Consider the following 18,229-nt stretch of genomic DNA (forward strand, 5'->3'; position numbering starts at 1 on the left):
GCAGCAGGGCAAGGAGGGGCCAGATTTACCATGATTTACAAGACGGGTGACTTGCCTCTTACTAAATCCAGCCGAGTGGCAGGGACATAATATACACCGCTGTGGTGATATATTGTTGCCAATGTGTTTTTTCCCACTCCATTTTGGCTTAGTAGTGGAAGCCATCTGATTACAATCTATGAGGGAAAAGGTATACCACAAGATTGTGATTCCAAGTTGGGATATGTTAAGCACAGGTAAAGCATCAGGAGAGAAACAAATGCAATATGTAATAATTGCACAAAATCTAACTATTTTGCAAACTTGCAACTGCCCCCATAGAGATTTATCTGACAGATTTTTTAAGCCAAAGCCAGGAAATATGAACAAAGAACAGGTAATAAAGGAAAGACTGGGATTTCTCCTCTTCTCAAATGCATTCCTGGTTTTGGCTTCATAAATATGTCAGATAAATCTCTGTATAAACATACCATTAGTGAGGGTGGATGTGATTTTTTTTATATATTTATATTGCCTCCTGGAGTCCATAACTTTGTTGTTAATTTTCATTTTAGTTCCCTTTTGTCTCAACCTTTAACTCCTTAATCCACCATGATGTACTGATACATCATGGTGGCAGTAAAGGCATATAGAGTAGGCTCCGGAATTGGGCCCACTGCATTCAGCAGCAAACAGCTGCCGCTACCTAGCATGGAGCTTATAGCTGTACTTAGTGTGCAGCCCGCACTGTTGGTGGAACCAATCCGTTGTCTTAGAAGCCCGCAGTTGTAGCAATAGCGCCAATCTGATAGATCAGTGTCATACTGTAGTATAAAATTGATCTCCATAAGCAATTACTCATAGAATTCCTCCAGGGAAAAAAGTAAAACTTTTTTTTATCAAAAAGTACCAATAACATAAAATTTTACATTGACTTTGTTCCACAGGGAGGTATTTGGGGCTTAACCCCTTCAGAACAGGGCTAATTTTCGTTTTTAATTTTCGTTTTTTTCCTCCTGGTGTTTAAAAGACCATAGCGCTTTCATTTTGTCACCTACAGACCCACATGAGCCCTTTTTTTTTGCGCCACTTATTGTACTTTACAATGACAGACTTTCCATAAAGTATGTTGTGAAACCAGAAAAAAAATTATATGTGCGGTGAAATTGATAAAAAAAAGGAACTTTTTCATTTTGAGGGGTCTTGTGTTTACGCTATTTATCCTATGCTAAAACTGACATGTTATATATGTTTCTCAAGTCGTTACAATTACAACAATATGTAAATTAAATGACTTTTATTTTATCTAACGGCTTTTAAAAAATTAAAGCATTGTTAAAAAAACTAAATGTGTTTAGAATCACTCTATTCCCATCCTTATAACGCTTTTTTCCAATGGTCTACGGGGCTGTGTCAGGTGTAATTTTTTGCGCCATGATCGGTTCTTTCTATCGGTACCTTGATTGCGACTTTTTGATCACTTTTTATTACAATTTTTCTGGATTTGATGTGACAAAAAATGTGCAATTTTGCACTTCGGTGGGTTTTTGCGCTTACACCGTTTACAGTGCAATATCAGGAATGTGCGGTCAGTGCGACGCTGAGTCCCAGCTTGGTAAGGAGAAGGGATCTCCTCTCTGCGATCGCATTGCGGGGAGATCCCCCACTAGACACCAGGGAAAGGGGGAAACAATACATTTAAATGCAGCTGTCCATATGTATTTGGTTTCCCCCCCTGACCAGGAGCCTCCCCCATTCCTTGTGAAGTGGGAGACTGATCTCCAGCTGACCCTGACCCCTGCACAGAGGACCGATATCATGTCATTGGTGCACAAATGTTCGGTGAGCTCACGTTTCCAGGAGGCAGGATACAAGCTCTTATCTCGCTGGTACCTTGTACCTACACGTCTGCATGCAATTTGGCCTGAGGTGGATTCCTCCTGCTGGAGGTGTGGGTCCGGAGAGGGCACACTGTTTCATGTTTTTTGGTCCTGCCCAGCCCTCACGCCCTTCTGGGATCGGGTGAAGGAGGTCATACGCCGGGTCACTGGCTTGACGGCTGGCCTCTCCCCTGCTCTCTTTCTTCTGCATCACACGGAGATTTCAACGAAAAGGTACAGACGCTCTCTGTTGCACTTTCTGGTCATGGCCGCTAGATCTTGCATACCCCTCTATTGGAAGCGGGCGATTCCCCCGCCCATTTCCCTTTGGGTTTCCAAAAATAACGAAATCATGAGAATGGAAGATTTGACTTGTGAGCTACATAACTAAAATGCTCGGTTCACGAGCACTTGGTGGTCATGGGTTGAGTTTCGAAACACGGACGTTTATAGATCTCTGCTGTGTGAGGACCCGTCCTCTCAGAGGTAGGTCCTGGTTCGGGGATCCACAGGCTTCATGTTTACGTCCCCTTCTTCGGGGGGTCCTCTGGAACATCCCCTCCCTCTGTCTTACCTCCCCACCTGGTCCCCCCCCCATCCTCCCCCCCCTTTTTTTTTTTTTTCTCTTCTTTCTTCTTTCCTTTTTCTTCTTTTCTTCTTCTTCTTCTCCTTTTTTTCTCTTTTCTGTGTTCTGGTAAAGACTGGGGGGAATCGATGGTGGGACGATGCCCCAGGCCATTTGTTTACATGTCTGCCTGACCCCCACGTAGGTCTTTATGTTTACTTATGTCATTTTCTTGTCTCATGTTTTTGCAGACCGGTTTATTGCATTCTGTTAGTAAAATTAATGCTTCATTCTTGTTCATATTTGGGGTGTGCCTGTCCCATTTGTCAATTGTCTCCTGTCTGAAAATCGGGTTAATAAACACAGAATTTATAAAAAAAAAAAAAAAATGCAGCTGTCAGTTTTGACAGCTGCATTTAAATGTATAATAAGCGGGCGCAGCGGTCGGACCATGCCCGCTAATAGCCGCGGTCCCAGGCTACACATAGCACCCAGGATCGCGGCGGATCTGAATGCCCCCACCCGCATCAGGACGTACAGTTACGTGCTGATGCGGGAAGGGGTTAAAGGGTCTTCTAGTACTTATCAGCTGCTGTATGTCCTGTAGGAAGTGGTATATTCTTTCCAGTCTGACAAGGTTCTCGCAGTTACCACCTGTGTCTGTGTCAGGAACTGTCAAAAGTAGTAGCAAAATCCCCACGGACCACCTCTTCTGCTCTGTACAGTTCCTGACATGGACAGATGTGGCAATGTGTCACAATGGAAAGAATACACCACTTCCTGCAGGAAATATATTAGCTGATAAGTACTGGAAGACTTGAGATTTTTTAATATAAGTAATTTACAAATCTGTAAAATTTTAATTTGAAAGGTCATTTGCACATTCAAGTGAGTCTTTACTTATTGCCCTCAATATTTCCAATCTACAGATTTACATCTAATTAACCTAAAACGAAGGGATTTTCTAACAGTATGATGTACTAATGTAGTGTCTGTAGTTGAAAGGTTACACGTGCAGTCCCATGACCATTCCACTGATGTATCTCCTCCTTGTGTTACATCCCCTATGAATGGGTGGTTATCTTCCTCATTCCATGAAGCAGTGGACGTCACACATCACATACCTCCTTTCAGCCTGTTAATCCTACATAGCTGCCGTCCCCAGCCCAGTAATGTCATGTGAGCAGTAATGCATGCATCACTGCCGAGTACTGTAGAATACTGTACTGCAGCAGGTAGTACATCACCTCTGTACATGGTCATATGAGGGCTGACTTGTGGCTACCACTCTATCTGAGCTTGTGTAAAGTGCCCATTGCTACCCGCACCTCATCCTGTACATCACAAAGAGTGCTATTACACAAAGCGATTTTTTGACGATCATCGATTAACGATAAATGATCTCAAACAACCGCTATGGCGAACAATCTGAAACAGTTCGCCCAATTACACGGAACGATGATCGTTACTTATGATCGTTCTTGCGGTCGTCTTGTGGCTATTGCGTTCGGTCCAAATTCTATCAAACGACTAACGATTTCTCGTTGGTCATTTAATCGTTGCGTGCTATTACACTAAACGATTATCATTCAAATTCGAACGATCTAACGATTTTGCAACCCTTAATCATCCCGTGTAATAGGGCCCAAACTCTTAGTACAGTACTAGAAAGTGCCCAGCTGTGCCACGCTCTGGTCATCTTTCTTTCCCTGCGTATAATATTATGTTCTGGGCTTTCATTAGGTTTTACACTGTTGTTCATCAGTGAATGAAACTCAAATAGTGAGATGTGTTTTTTTCCCAAAAGCATTGTCAGTCGACCAAAAAGCGTAGGGTGCCAAAAAGCATTCTGCTAATCATGTTGGCAGCTGGCACATCTTGGCTATATTGGCTTCCAACATGACTGGCAGTGGGCCACAGAATGTATGTACAGAAGTAGGGATCTGTGTCTATAGTTGGACTCCCCGCTCCTGTGCACTGTATGCTTTACTGCCCATTTAACACTCACCAAGCCCAGTTAGGGGGCTCAATACTTGCCTTGCCCTAAGTGCTGGTAACCCATGGTATGCAACTAAGTAGGGGTAAAAAGTGTCAACACACATAACAATTTTGCCATGCGATTATTGGCAGAATTGGCAGTTTAGTATATCTCCCAAGATGCCTTAAAGCGACTCTGTACCCACAATCTGACACCCCCATCCCAAACCACTTGTACCTTCGGATAGCTGCTTTTAATCCAAGATCTGTCCTGGGGTCCGTTCAGCAGGGGATGCAGTTATTGTCCTAAAAAACAACTTTTAAACTGGCAGCCCGTGCCAAACGGGAGTATCTGTGCCCTAACTTTGCACCACCCCTCCGTCCCTCCTCTTCACCCTCTTCATCATTAGGAATGCCACTGGAACATTTTCTCCATGCTGAACATTGCACAGGTGCTTAATGATCCAGCCCATGTGCCGGGCTAAACAGATGGGGAATAGGAGGCAATCTGCCTGGAGCATTCCTAATGATGAGGAGGGTGGGGAGGGACAGAGAGGTTGTGCCAGCCTAATGCATATGCAATGTAAGCCCCGGCCGTTGGGCATGGGGCTGCCAGTTTAAAAGTTGATTTTTAGAACAATAACTGCATCACCTGCCAAAAGGACCCCAGGACAGATATTGGATTAAAAGCAGCTATCCGAAGGTACAAGCGGTTGGGGGGGAGGGGTAGTCAGATTGTGGGTACAGAGACACTGTCTTAATTTTTTTTTTTTTTTTTTTTTTTTTGCAGAAATCAATAGTACAGGCGATTTTAAGCAACTCTGTAATTGGGTTTATTAGGCAAATATTCCATTGTCTGCATTCAAAAAGACTTTCCCCAGGTCCCTTCCCCCCTCTCATTCACTGCTAATTATCAGGAGATCCTGACTCTTTCACATCAGTCAGCCCTGTGTAACCTTTAAAGAGGGGAGGATGGAGATTAGTTACTGGCAGAGGGCAGAGAGCAAAGCATTACACAGCAGGATCTGTGCAAAAGCCAGTATTCAGAGATCAGAGAGGTCAGTGCCAACTTCAGAGGAGATAGCCCAGTGATGTAGCTGTAAATTAACTCTTTGTTGTCCTGTTTTGGTGCCTCATCTCCCTCAACCCCTCCCCTCTCCATAAGAACACCATGAAGACGGGGGAGAGCTTCAAACTGTTTTCTCATGATAGAAATGCATTTTTTGGCTAATAAACCCAATTACAAAGTTTCTTAAACTCGCCTGTACTATTGATTTCTGCAAAAAAAAAAAATAAACAGCAGTGACACTTTAAATCCCTAATACAGTGAGGTTGCTTAATACTACATTATAATAAACTGCCATCCCCCTAGAAGAAAAAGCTGCCACACTTCAGTTTCAGTGGGACTGTCACAGCTGCTTCCTAAAATAATCCAATTATTCAAGCATTAGCTTCAAACTGAGGAGGCGTACCCAAGGCTTATTATTATAGCCCAGCTTTCTGAGAACTCAAAAACCTGATCTGCTTGTTTTGTTTTTTTTCTACTAGTTGCAGCAAGGGTAACATTCACAGGCATGCACATGGACAGCAACCGATTAACATGCAATGCCAAAGCATAGTATTACATGAGCTAGCGAAACTGGATTATTATATAGGTCAGAAGTGGGCATTATCTCATTACCTAACTGCAATTGCTTCGGTCAGTAATAATGCCGGCATTTACCTATCTTCTGAAATTACCTTTCCGATGGAATAGGCGTTCCTCATCAGCAGAAGTACAGGAAGAGCAGGTAATGCTTCTGAATACAATGTAATGAAATGTGCAAGGATTTGTGTACCAGGTGCTGCTTTGTATTGTTATTTATAGCTTTTGTAAAGCATTTCACATGACTCGAGGAAAAGCAAACATATGTTTTGTATGACAAGAAATAAGCCTCTTGTTCTAATTAAAAACTACAAGCATTTTACCTATGGTAGAAAAGTAGTGGCATACATAATAATTCTGGCTTCCATTACATACAAGTTTGAGAGGTAAGCTGACTCCAGTTTTATGTAGGATTCAAAGATAATAATGACATTTAACTAGGGAATTGTTTTTAGGTTCATCTGTAATGCGTCCATATTTTTTGTAGACCCATAAAAGTGAAAAGTGCTTCTAAAAAAGAAGGAATGGTTAAAATGATTACATTAGCTAGAATTATCTAATCATTTTTGTAAAAAATACAGATTTCATAGACTTGTATAGGTGTGTCTGTAGGTTCCACAATAGGGCATGTATATGGAACGTGTGAGGTCTAAAGTATATATCAAGATAAATTATTAAAGGGGTATTCCAGCAGCTGAAAAAAAGTGAGTCATGGTGCTATGAAAATAACAAAAAAAGCATACTCACCTGCTCACCTGTTTTAGTTTTACCCCCCCCCTCCCCATCTCCAAAAAGCTTTTTATTGCCTTGAATTAAACATTGGTCATAGGTTGTCTGCTGTATAAAAGGTATGTGGTGTACCCCTTATATACAGAACTCCAAAAATAATAAAAAGTTGAATTAATAGGGAACGATTTGAGGGAACCTTGATATTATGTCTCAGTTCTATAGAATGCTGCACTAGTAAAAAAAAATATTAGTACACTCTGTCACTTGCAGTACTGGCCATTCCCCAAAGTACACAGATCATTATAACTACACTTGGTATTGAATAACCGGTAGAGAGGGAATTTGCCAGTTCCCGTTACTTACTGAGTTCTATGGAAAGCTCTGTGCTGGTGAGAGCAGGTACAGCTACAATAGGAAGCCTCATTCCCAATAACTAGCTAATAGAAGGATGAACCTTGAGGACACTTGGATTTGTCCAAACCTGAGTGTGCAGTATTTATTTACCTGTAGTTGTAGAAGTTGGATGCAACCCTACGGCTTCTTGGAAAACATGGAGACAGCCTATGGCTGATGTAGGGAATAAATGTAAAGGGGATAGGATGAGCAAATATCTGCTGGGTACTAGGCAACATGTACGTCTGTTTAATACTTTCTACCTCAAATCTTTTTAATTTGAAAGATTTCACAAACAGAAAGGACCATAGAAAATATACAAACATGGAGGAGGGGGTGTGGCATGTATCAACGCTGCGCAGGTCTCAGAACTTGCAATAGAAAAGTAACTTTGTGCCAGGTCTGAGCTGCACTTGCTAGGGGGCGGGAAGGCAGATGCAGTTAAGAGGGTGCTTGGCCTCTGCATGTGCCATCTTTATCACAGATTAAACCTGCATGCAGATGTTAATTGTAGCCTAAATCTACGACAACTCCTGGCTGGCATAAATTTCAAAGATGGTGCACAGGCTGCTCAGATGCCAGGATATATCTAGAGGCATATGTCTCTACAGAAATGCAGTGTGCCTGTGCAGTGGTGGGGTATTATATAAGACTGTCTGGTTTCAACAATTCCTCTTCTTAGTATTAAATGCGGTATAGTTAAGACTTTTAGCAAACCTTTTTTTTTATTAATAGACCAACCCCCCCCCCCCCCTGCACTAACATAGATATTTTATTAATATGCAAATGAGATAACCCTTGTTTGATTGACAGCCAGTAACAAAGGGGGGTGTATGCAACAGTTAAAAGAGGTGTGTTTGGGGACAAAGGGTCTGTACTAAGCTGGGCTCTTGTGGCCTGGGGAATGCCTTCCTGGGCACATCAATTTGCTTATTAATAAGAAATGTCTGTATTGGTGTTGGAGGGGACAATGAATAAAAAATAGGTACTTCATGGATCCTGGTTAGGTGACCAATCTGCATATGGCTCAGTTTAGTAGGCAGATGCGTACTAACAGGTCCTTTACTCAACTTCCCATATATCTGTTATAAGGTAAGAAACTCAGATCAAAGTGCAATGGAGGAAGATGTGGAAAATTTATTAAGGCTATGTTCACAATGATGTACAGTATTTGTGCCTCAAAATTACGTCCCTCCAAAAATACAGTTGAAAAGTAATGTGTAAACATGGCCTTACATTAAATCGTTGAGAAGAATCGACAAAAAGTATTCATAACTGAGCTTCAAGTCAGACTTCAGATTCAGGACCATACAAGTCCATGTAATCATCTGGCCCAGTGGTTGGTCAGACTTTTCCTAAGTAATCCGGAGGTTGTCATAGTGAAATTAAAAACCAGAGGATAAACTGACCTAGTAGCACAAGTAAGGGAAACAACCAGCGTCACATCTGAACTATTACATTTCGATTGTGTGAAACTTTAATTGCTCTCCAGCCGTTCTTCTTATCTGCAGCTGCTACAGGTCTAATAACTATAAAACAAGCCTGGAAACAGCAAAAGGGAATTTCTAATAGAAACTTTGTTGCCGTGTTACATTTATTAACTCTTCTGCAGACACGGATCCTGACAGTACACTGCACAATGTGCAAAAGTTTCTTCAGGCTTCCTTCAGACACACTTGCATTTCTTTTTTAGCCAAAATAACTCCACAAAAAATGCCTAGAAAAGTGCCAGCACTTTCTTCTGCTTTTTGGTCATGAGACCACTGTGACTGGAGTGAGCTCTGTGTCACTGTCATTAATTTTTTTTTTTTGCAAACGTTGTAATTGGGTTTATTAGCCGAAAAATGCATTTTATCATGAAAAAGCAGTTTGAAGCTCTCCCCCGCTGTCTTTATTGTTCTCTATGGAGAGGTCAGAGATGAGGCACCAAAACAGGACAACAAAGAGTTAATTTACAGCTACAACACCAGACTCTCTCCTCTGACATCAGCACTGACCTCTCTGACCTCTGAATAGGGGCTTTCAGTGGCTACCTGTAATGTAATCCTTTGTTCTATGCTCTCTGCTGCTGACTAATCTCCCTCCTTCCCCCTCCCCTCTCCATAGCACAGACAGGATCCAACTGATGGAAACCAGTCGAGATTTCCTGATTCTGAGCAGTGGATGATAGAAAGGAGAGGAGGGGGGGGACCTGGGAAAAGGCATTTTAAATGCAGATAATGGCATATTTGCCTAATAAACCCAATTACAAAGTTTCTTAAAATCGCCTGGACTATTGATTTTTGCAAAAAAAAAAAAAAAATTAACAACAGTGACACTTTAACCCTCCAGATGCTGTAGTCATGAGCAACCAATGCATCTAGTGGGGTTACAAGTAGAATTGGGCTTCTCCTGTAGCTCATCAGCACCCCAGCTATCTAATTTTTGGGTGTTGATTATTATAATTGGCAACTGGAGACCAAATCATCACGACTGACTCTACCAGTTTCACCCAGCTACATGCAGAGTCTAATAGATTTCCTGTCAGTGTGGATTGCCAGGCAGAGTATCATATTGTAAACTGTAAAGAACTATTTGTGAATGATCACATCTTGGCATACCATATAGTGCACTACAATGGTTTAACTTTGAAAAAAATTGCCGTTTTTACTGTTCTGGGCATTAGGCTCTGGAAAACCATTATAGGTGTAGACTCAAGGGGTGGGGGGATTCATCATCCCAAAAAGTCACACATTTTTACACAAAAGGATGCTGGTTGACTTCAGGGAGATCAACCAAGACACTGCAGAGGCACCATCACATGTCTTAACGTCAGTGAGCTAGCCAGACCTTCCTCCGGGAAGGGACAACCAAGCCAAGGAATGTCTTCAGTCAAGGAAACCACCCAACCAAGGTATTCATCCACAGACAGCTGTTTCAGGGTATTTGCCCCCACTAGCCAGAATCCTACTCCACACTGATGAGGGGCAAATACCCCGAAACAGCTGTCTGTGGATGGATACCTTTCTTGGTTGGTTTTCTTTCTTGGCTGGAGACATTTCTTGGCTTGGTTGTTTTTTTCCCAGAGGAAGGTCTGACTAGCTTACTGACATTGAGAGTCGTGATGGTGTCTCTGCAGTGTTTTTTGCATATTGTATTTCCCAGGGGCAATGTCCTAGAATACACTGAAGTCGAGACAAGTGATGGTGTCTCTGTGGTGTTTTGGTTGATCTCCCTGAGGTCAACCAGCGTCCTTTTGCATGCACTTACTAGGCATTGCTCCCACTAGCCAGTATCCTACTCCACACTGATGAGGGGAAAATACCACGAAACAGCTGTCTGTGGATGGTTACCTTGCTTGGGTGGTTCCTTTTACTGGAGACATTCCTTGGCTTGGTTTTCCCTTCCCGGAGGAAAGTCTAGCTAGCTCGCTGATTGTTCTGTGTTCTTTTTAACTAAATGCATAAATTATTATAAACAATGTAAATATTTGTCTCCATGTCGTAATGCTAAAACTCCTCAAACACCTGTGAGGTCTAAAATCTCACTACACCCCCAAATGATTTCTCAGAGGTATAGTTTTCATTGTATTGGTACCACAGGAGCACTGCAAATCCATATGCTTCCCAGAAACCAACCAGTTTATGGTCACATATGGGGCCATGCCAAGACAAATTGCATGACAAATGTTTAGCTAATTGAAATGTTTTGTTTTCACAACTAAAAACCTTCAGGTCACTATATTGGGCATCTGCAAATGTACATGTTGCTTAAAAACTATTGGGCACTGTCAGAGCTAACTAGGCATTAATCCCACCCCTGAATGATGTAGCAGGCTCCTGGCCTGTGAATCACGCCTAGAGAGGAGAGTGATTACAGGGCGGGAACCATGACTAGTTGAGGGAGAGACCCTGCCCACATGACTAGTTAGTACTGAGTTGCATACAGGGTGGGATGGAATAAAACTAAATTGTCAGGGAGACAGAGGCAACAGCAAACAAGCAGTTAATATGGTAGGAAATGCTGCAGCATTCTTCACAACATCATTATTGTAACACTAAACCCTAAATCCTCATGATTGGTTACCTTTAACTGCACCTTCAGTTAGATAGAAAAACTATTTCTCCAGAACACCACTCTGCTTATTTTGATAATTTCCACTCCAGATGTAATTGTAGTGCCGGGAACAGGATTGTCAGACTTTTCAAATTTATGATACTGGATTAAAGAATTTTTTATCTACTCTGAACATAACTTTTTGATCCTTAAATTTATACTCCTTCATACTTTATCCAGCATTAGAAAAACATGGCCACTTTTTTCCAGAGACAGCCTGACACTTGTCTCCAGTTTGGGTGGGGTTTTACAACTCAGTTCCATTGAAGTAAATGGAGCTTAAAGGGGTACTCCGGCGCTGATAAAAAATAAATCAATCAATCATAAACATAGTTTTTACACTTACCAACCCTCCTGAGTCTGTCTCAGTTTGAATTTCCCACTGTTTGCAGGTCCTTAAAACTCCTGTTGGTGTCTTCCTTTTTTTCTTTACGTCCTGGTCTGGGCTTTCCCATGATGCACTTTGTCTCCTGGGATGTTTAACTGATTGAAGCATATTACAAAGTTATATAAATTTATAATGTGTTTTAATTACTGGGACAAAGTTTTCACTGGAGTACCCCTTTAACTGCAAACCACAGCTGAACATTTTTCTAATGCTGGATAACCCCTTTAAATAAAGGAAAAATGTGCTATTGTGTTTTAAGGCAAAGTCTGGTAGAAAGCAGTTCCCTATTGTATTTAATTATTACTTTTATTGAGGCATAATTTGAGACTAACTATGAAACAACATGAGAAACGTCCATCAAAGTTTGCATATACTGTACTGTATGTTATATTTATGTAAATCTAAAGTTTGCCAGTAGGTGGTGGTATGTTCTTGCAATATTATTATTATTTCTTGTTCTGTCATTTTATAAATTTGCAGTTTCCAATCTTAACTTTCTGAAATGTGGCCAGCCAGAAATTTTGCTTATAGCAAGTAGAATAAGGAGGGCTTGAGTATCGCAGAGGATTTCAGGCTGCAAGTTCCGCATTCTCATAGCGGATTTTCATTACGCTGAGAGAATGTAGCCACTGCCTAAGTAATCCATAAGCTGCCTGGCTTTACCAAGATAATACATTACCTACCTGTGCTCTCACCTGCTTCTCCGGCATCCAGGTCACAAATGGCCGATCAGTGCGCTGTCCTGCCGCTGAGTGAGACGCCAGTGACCTGGGAGCCGGAGAAGCAGTTGGGAGCACAGGCAAGTAATGTATTAGCTTGGTAAAGCCAGGCAGCTTATGGGTTACTTAGGCAGTGGCTACATTCTCTCAGCGGAATGAAAATCTGCTACAAGAATGCGGAACTCGCAGCCTGAAATCTGCTGTGATACTGTACGTGTGAGGCTACCCTACCAGTTCATTCCCTGTACCCTGTAAGCAGACTATTTGCTTACACATGGATAGCTGTATCCAAGTATGGAATGTTACATTGTACTCAGAGCATACTGCCTCTTGTAGAATATCTCTGCTTCTTTATTCATGGGTCACTTAATTCACCCCCAGAAATTCTGACCAGTAGTACATCTGGGCTTTTGATTTTTTTCAATACCAGTATTAACAAAGGAAAATCTACACGCAAACAGTGGCAGAATTCTGAGGGAGGTTCTTGTATTTCTGCTTTGGATTTGCACTTCTACTTAGACGTGTACTCATCCCATCTAAGGCTGGCTTCATGAAGCTGGTACTATAAGTGGTAACACTATATTAGAAAGTTGTATATCTTCGGGTGATAATTTTATTAAAATACAAATTTCTGATACCTGAATATCCCTTCCAGCTGTGTGTCGTCACCCATGTAGTTTGTACTAATAGAAATTACAGGTTCTTTTTTTTTTAGGTTCTTTTTTTTTTACCGAGAACAAAAAATGCGTTACGTGAACTACGGCTTGGATTCTCACTGAAATCAGTGGGAGGCAGTTTGCAGGCTGATTCCAGTCTCCATGTAAACAAGCATTATTTGTGGATGTAAATGAGTGTTGCTATTCAGTGGCAGGTACCAGTGATATTAGGATGGGTGAGAAATGAATACATATTTCTATTAGGCAGCTGCGTCCTTATAACCATGAACACACAGGCCATGCACACTGCTCCTGGTCATTCTCCAAAGGGGATGTATGTTAGAAAGCAACGTTATATCTCTTTACAGCCCCTTATTATTCTGCGTTTCCAATAGTTTCCAGGGAGCTTTGTCAGAAAACTCTAGAAATGCTGTATGTAGGTGTAGTCAGCACTACCCATGATGCCAAGTTGCTATGGCAATGAAAGTAATGGCTTACTTATGACATCAGTGTTTATATAAGAGAAATTGGGAGAACCATGTGATCAGGCAGAAAACGGCACAGGCTGTAAAATGAGTATTTTACCTGCTGGAGTGTAGAATGAGCTGAAATCTTATTCATCCTATTTCTCCTGTTTCCCTAGAACACCCACCTTCTAAAGGGTCTGTAATGCGAAACAGAAAAAACAAGGCCATGTTCACACACAAAAACCTAAAACGGCAATTTTATAGTAAAAATGTGATAAAAACGTGTTTCATTGGTGTCAATAGAAAATAGTCTGAAAGTGCAGAAAAGGGTAAAAATCTTGTTAGGCTTGGTTCAAACTACGTTTTTTTCCATCCGTTTTTTTGTGCATCTCTTTTGATCCATTTTTTCATTGACTTCCATTATTTAAAAAAGGATCAAAATGCATTCTTTTTTAAAGGACAACTTTTTTTTTTTTTTTTTTGCATATTTTAATACTGTGTTTAAACATAACCTGGCAGTACACTGGCAGAAACCCACATAAAAATCCTTGATCACCATCTTGTGGATGTTCAGTGTTGTCCCATATAAACCAAAATAAACAGTGTGCTGGCCTGAGATCTGCACTATTGTCTATGTATTTGTATATACAGATAACAGTGAGGGTGCGGAGAACAAACAGCAGATCACTACCTCTCCTTCCTGCTTTGACAGCTCCAGGGCTTGGTAGTGCAGATCCTGGAACAGTAACCTTGAAAACTGCAGAGAGGTGGCCGGGGCTAGGAGTTTCTGTGCATGCGCTGGAATAAAGGATTAGAGCTGGCTGACCGTGCAAGAATAGGACGTAACCAATGGATACAGTAACTAAAACATCAACACAGCAAGGAGCGATATTTCAGACACTGCAAGAGTAGGTAAAATAAAGAAGTCCAGCCAAAAGTATTTTTTTAGAGACAGATGATGGGAGGACTAGTACCAGGGCCATCACTCAACAGTTCGCCTACCCCCCTCCCCACTGCTGCCATATCTGCACTGTACTACTCCTCCCATCATCTGCTCATAGTATGAGCAGATGATGGGGGAGTAGTACCTGTGCTACTCCCATCACATCGCCGCCGCCCACGCCGCTCCTCACACAAGGGCTGCTTCATGCACCCTCCGCTCCCCCTCCTCCCCCCAGCTTCAAACTATCCCACCACTGATTCCCCGCCGCCGGCCGCCGCTCTCTGCTCACACTGCATGCCAGCCGGGGACACCAGGGAGCGCCATGGGGGAGGGCTGACGCAGCCGGCAGTGTGAGCAGGGAGCGGCGGCCGGCGGCGGGGAATCAGCTGTGGGATAGTTACAAGTTTGAAGCTGGGGGGAGGAGGAGGGGGAGCGGAGGGGGCATGAAGCAGCCCTTGTGTGAGGAGCGGCACGGGCGGCGGCGATGTGATGGGGATAGCACAAGTACTACTCCCCTATCATCTGCTCATAATATGAGCAGATGATGGGAGGAGTAGTACAGTGCAGAAATGGCGGGGAGGGGGTAGGCGGACTGTTTAGTGATGGCCCTGGTACTACAACTCCCATCATCTGCTCATACTATGAGCAGATGATGGGAGGAGTAGTACTGTGTATATGTATCCAGCACCAAGCAGGGAGGGAGGGGGAGGTAATTAGATGCACAGGCACCTCTCTCCCTCCCTGCTCAGTGCCCTTCAAATGTATTCATTGAATACATTTATGGGATACTTGGGGAGCAAGGACACTTGCTCCCCAAAGTATTCCATAAATGTATTTAATCAAAACATACTGTAAATAACATTTTAAATACACATCAATTGATTCAATAGAGTGTCCAGCAGGGGGCGCACTATATATAGAAGTCAATGGTACTCATTGACTTCTATATATAGTGCGCCCCCTGCTGGACACTCCATGGGAATTACACCCTGGTTCGTGACATCACATTCAGAGAATTCGAAGTCTCCATGATCTACTAAATTAAGGGAAATAGCAGTATGTGTGCATTTCCCATAATTAAGAAATTTATCTAACTTTCCATAAGTAATAACATATTAAAAAATACTTTTGGCTGGAGTTGTCCTTTAAACCAAATTGTGATATACTTGATACCCCCTGGGTAATCTATAGAGCTGCATATGATGAGTTGGGAATACCCCTCTAAATACTCCATTTGTCTCCTGTGGAAAAAAAAATGTTTTCAAATCAACTGGTATTGATACAGATTTCCAGTACTTATCAGCTGGTGTATGTCCTGCAGGAAATGGTGTGTTCTTTCCAGTATGACACAGTGCTCTCTACTGTCACCTCTGTCGGTGACATGAACTGTCCAGAGCAGTACAGGTTTTCTATGGGGATTTTCTGCTGCTCTCCGCAGTGGAAGCAGAGAGCACTGTGTCAGGAACAACATGTAGAACAGATTAAACAAACATTTAGGGACATCTGAATATGTCATATTATCAGTTACTGTACAGTACAGCAATCAGCATGTGATTTATAATGTATAGTAAGTGCATAAACCTGAAAAACAGCAGCAATTTGTACATACAAGATGGAACTGCAGATCCCCATAATGCAGTAGTGTAGTATAACAACCTAGAATAGATAAGCAAGGCTGCTGTCAGAGGTCTGAGTGGTCACATGACAGTAATGGGGAAGGGGTGTGTGTTCAGCATGGACCAATCAGGAAGTGAGAATCACAGAGCTGTGCAGGAGGACAGTGACAGAAACCCTTCTATACAGCAGTGTAAATGGGTGAGTGTAAGTGCTGGTACATTATAGTAGCAGTGTGCATAGCTGAGTGTAAGTGCAGGAACATTATAGCAGAAATGGAGAGGATGGGAAACACTAGGGCTGACAGAGACTGCAGGGAGCTGGGTATAGGGTGAGCACAGTATAGCAGCACTCTCTGTCCGGGGAGAGAGGGGTTACAGCTATGAAGCGATTACCTCACAGTCCTGTCCGCTGATGTGAGTCCCAGCCTGAAGTGGATCTGCTGTGATTTGGAAAGTGAGGTAGACTTCCTGGGTCAGAGTACAGTGCTGTAGACTCCGCTATGCAGACCATGCCCCTCCCCCACTCGTCCTCCCACCCAGTACAGGGAGCTCTTAAACCAAAGCAATGCTCTTAAACCAAGTTACAATTTTGAAAAACTGTGAGCTCTTCTTGCAAAATGCTATTAATGCAAGTTACTCTTAAACCAAGGTACAACTGTATTTGACAAATCCGCATAACTTTCTGACACCAGTTGATCTGAAAATGTTTTTTTTCTCCGGAGTGACTCTTAAAGTTTTCTACACCTTTTCATATTTCAAGTAGACAGGAAATATAGATTGGAAGGTAACTTTGCAAATATTTGTGTAGATTTTTTAAAGTGTAACTATTATTTAAAGAAACTTCTGACATGTCAAAGCGACATGCCAAAAGTTTTCTTGGACCCCAGCCGATCGTTAGAACAAAGGGACAGATGCGCTTAGCACTCCACTATAAGGGTATATTCACACGAGCGGGCTCGCAGCGAGATTCTCGCTGCGAGCCCGGCAGGTCCTGGCAGTTCCCATACACTACATACTTGCTGCGGTCTAAACGACCGCAGTGAGTATGTAATTATACCGCCCTTAACCCCTTCTGCTCCCCCGCTGTGTATATACTTTACCTGTCCTCGCTGCACGGGTCCGGCGTCCTGCTCTCCTGTCCGGCCAATCAGTGTGTTGCCCAGCCGCAGCCACTGATTGGCCGGGCGGGAGAGCAGGACGCCGGACCCGTGCAGCGAGGACAGGTAAAGTATATACACAGCGGGGGAGCAGAAGGGGTTAAGGGCGGTATAATTACATACTCGCTGCGGTCGTTTAAACCGCAGCAAGTATGTAGTGTATGGGAACTGCCAGGTCCTGCCGGGCTCGCAGCGAGAATCTCGCTGCGAGCCCGTCCGTGTGAATATACCCATAACTTGTAAAATGAGTGCTTTGCGCTATAATTGGAGCCTATGGAACTTCCGGTATACGGAATTGAAAGAAGTTCCATAGGTTCCCATTATAATTCCATAGACTGCTCATATTAGCAGTTACAGCAGAGATGAAGGGGCTGAGCATGCCTGCCTCTCATTCTAGTGAGCGGCAGGGGGGCCCAGCACCTGGACCCGAACAAAGCAAACTTCTGACATGTTACTATGACATGTCAGAAGTTTTTTTTTAATGAATGTTACACTTTAACATCTAAACTAGAGATGAGCACAACTAGAACACAAGTCTGATTGTTCAGCATTTGAACATTGAGGGTAGCTTTACACACTCCGTATCGCAGTGAATTTTCAGCTGCGAATACGCAGCGGATATGCAGCAGATACGCAGCAGATTTGATTAAAAACCTGAACACAGCATCAAATCTGCACCATCAAATCTGCTGCAGATCTGCTGCGTATATGGTGTGTGTGTTAGCACCCTGAAGTTGAAGAAAAGGTTGAATGCAGCCCTAGGGAGTCCTGGAAAACATGAAACATTTGTTTTCAAATGACAGATGACAAATAACAGATAGGTATATGCACCCTAAAATTTGTTACACAATTTCACCTCAGAACATCAAAATTTTACCAGATTCCACTCCAGTTTTGGTCTTCTGGATGCAGCAAGGCATTAACCTAAGATGGATGGGAGGTCTGACTGATGGAACACCACCAATCACAGGAACAGGGGTGACCCTTTATAGGTGCAGCGGTTGTTAATATTGTGTATGC

The sequence above is a fragment of the Dendropsophus ebraccatus genome, chromosome 2 (assembly GCF_027789765.1).
Source record: "Dendropsophus ebraccatus isolate aDenEbr1 chromosome 2, aDenEbr1.pat, whole genome shotgun sequence".
Classification (NCBI taxonomy): domain Eukaryota; kingdom Metazoa; phylum Chordata; class Amphibia; order Anura; family Hylidae; genus Dendropsophus; species Dendropsophus ebraccatus.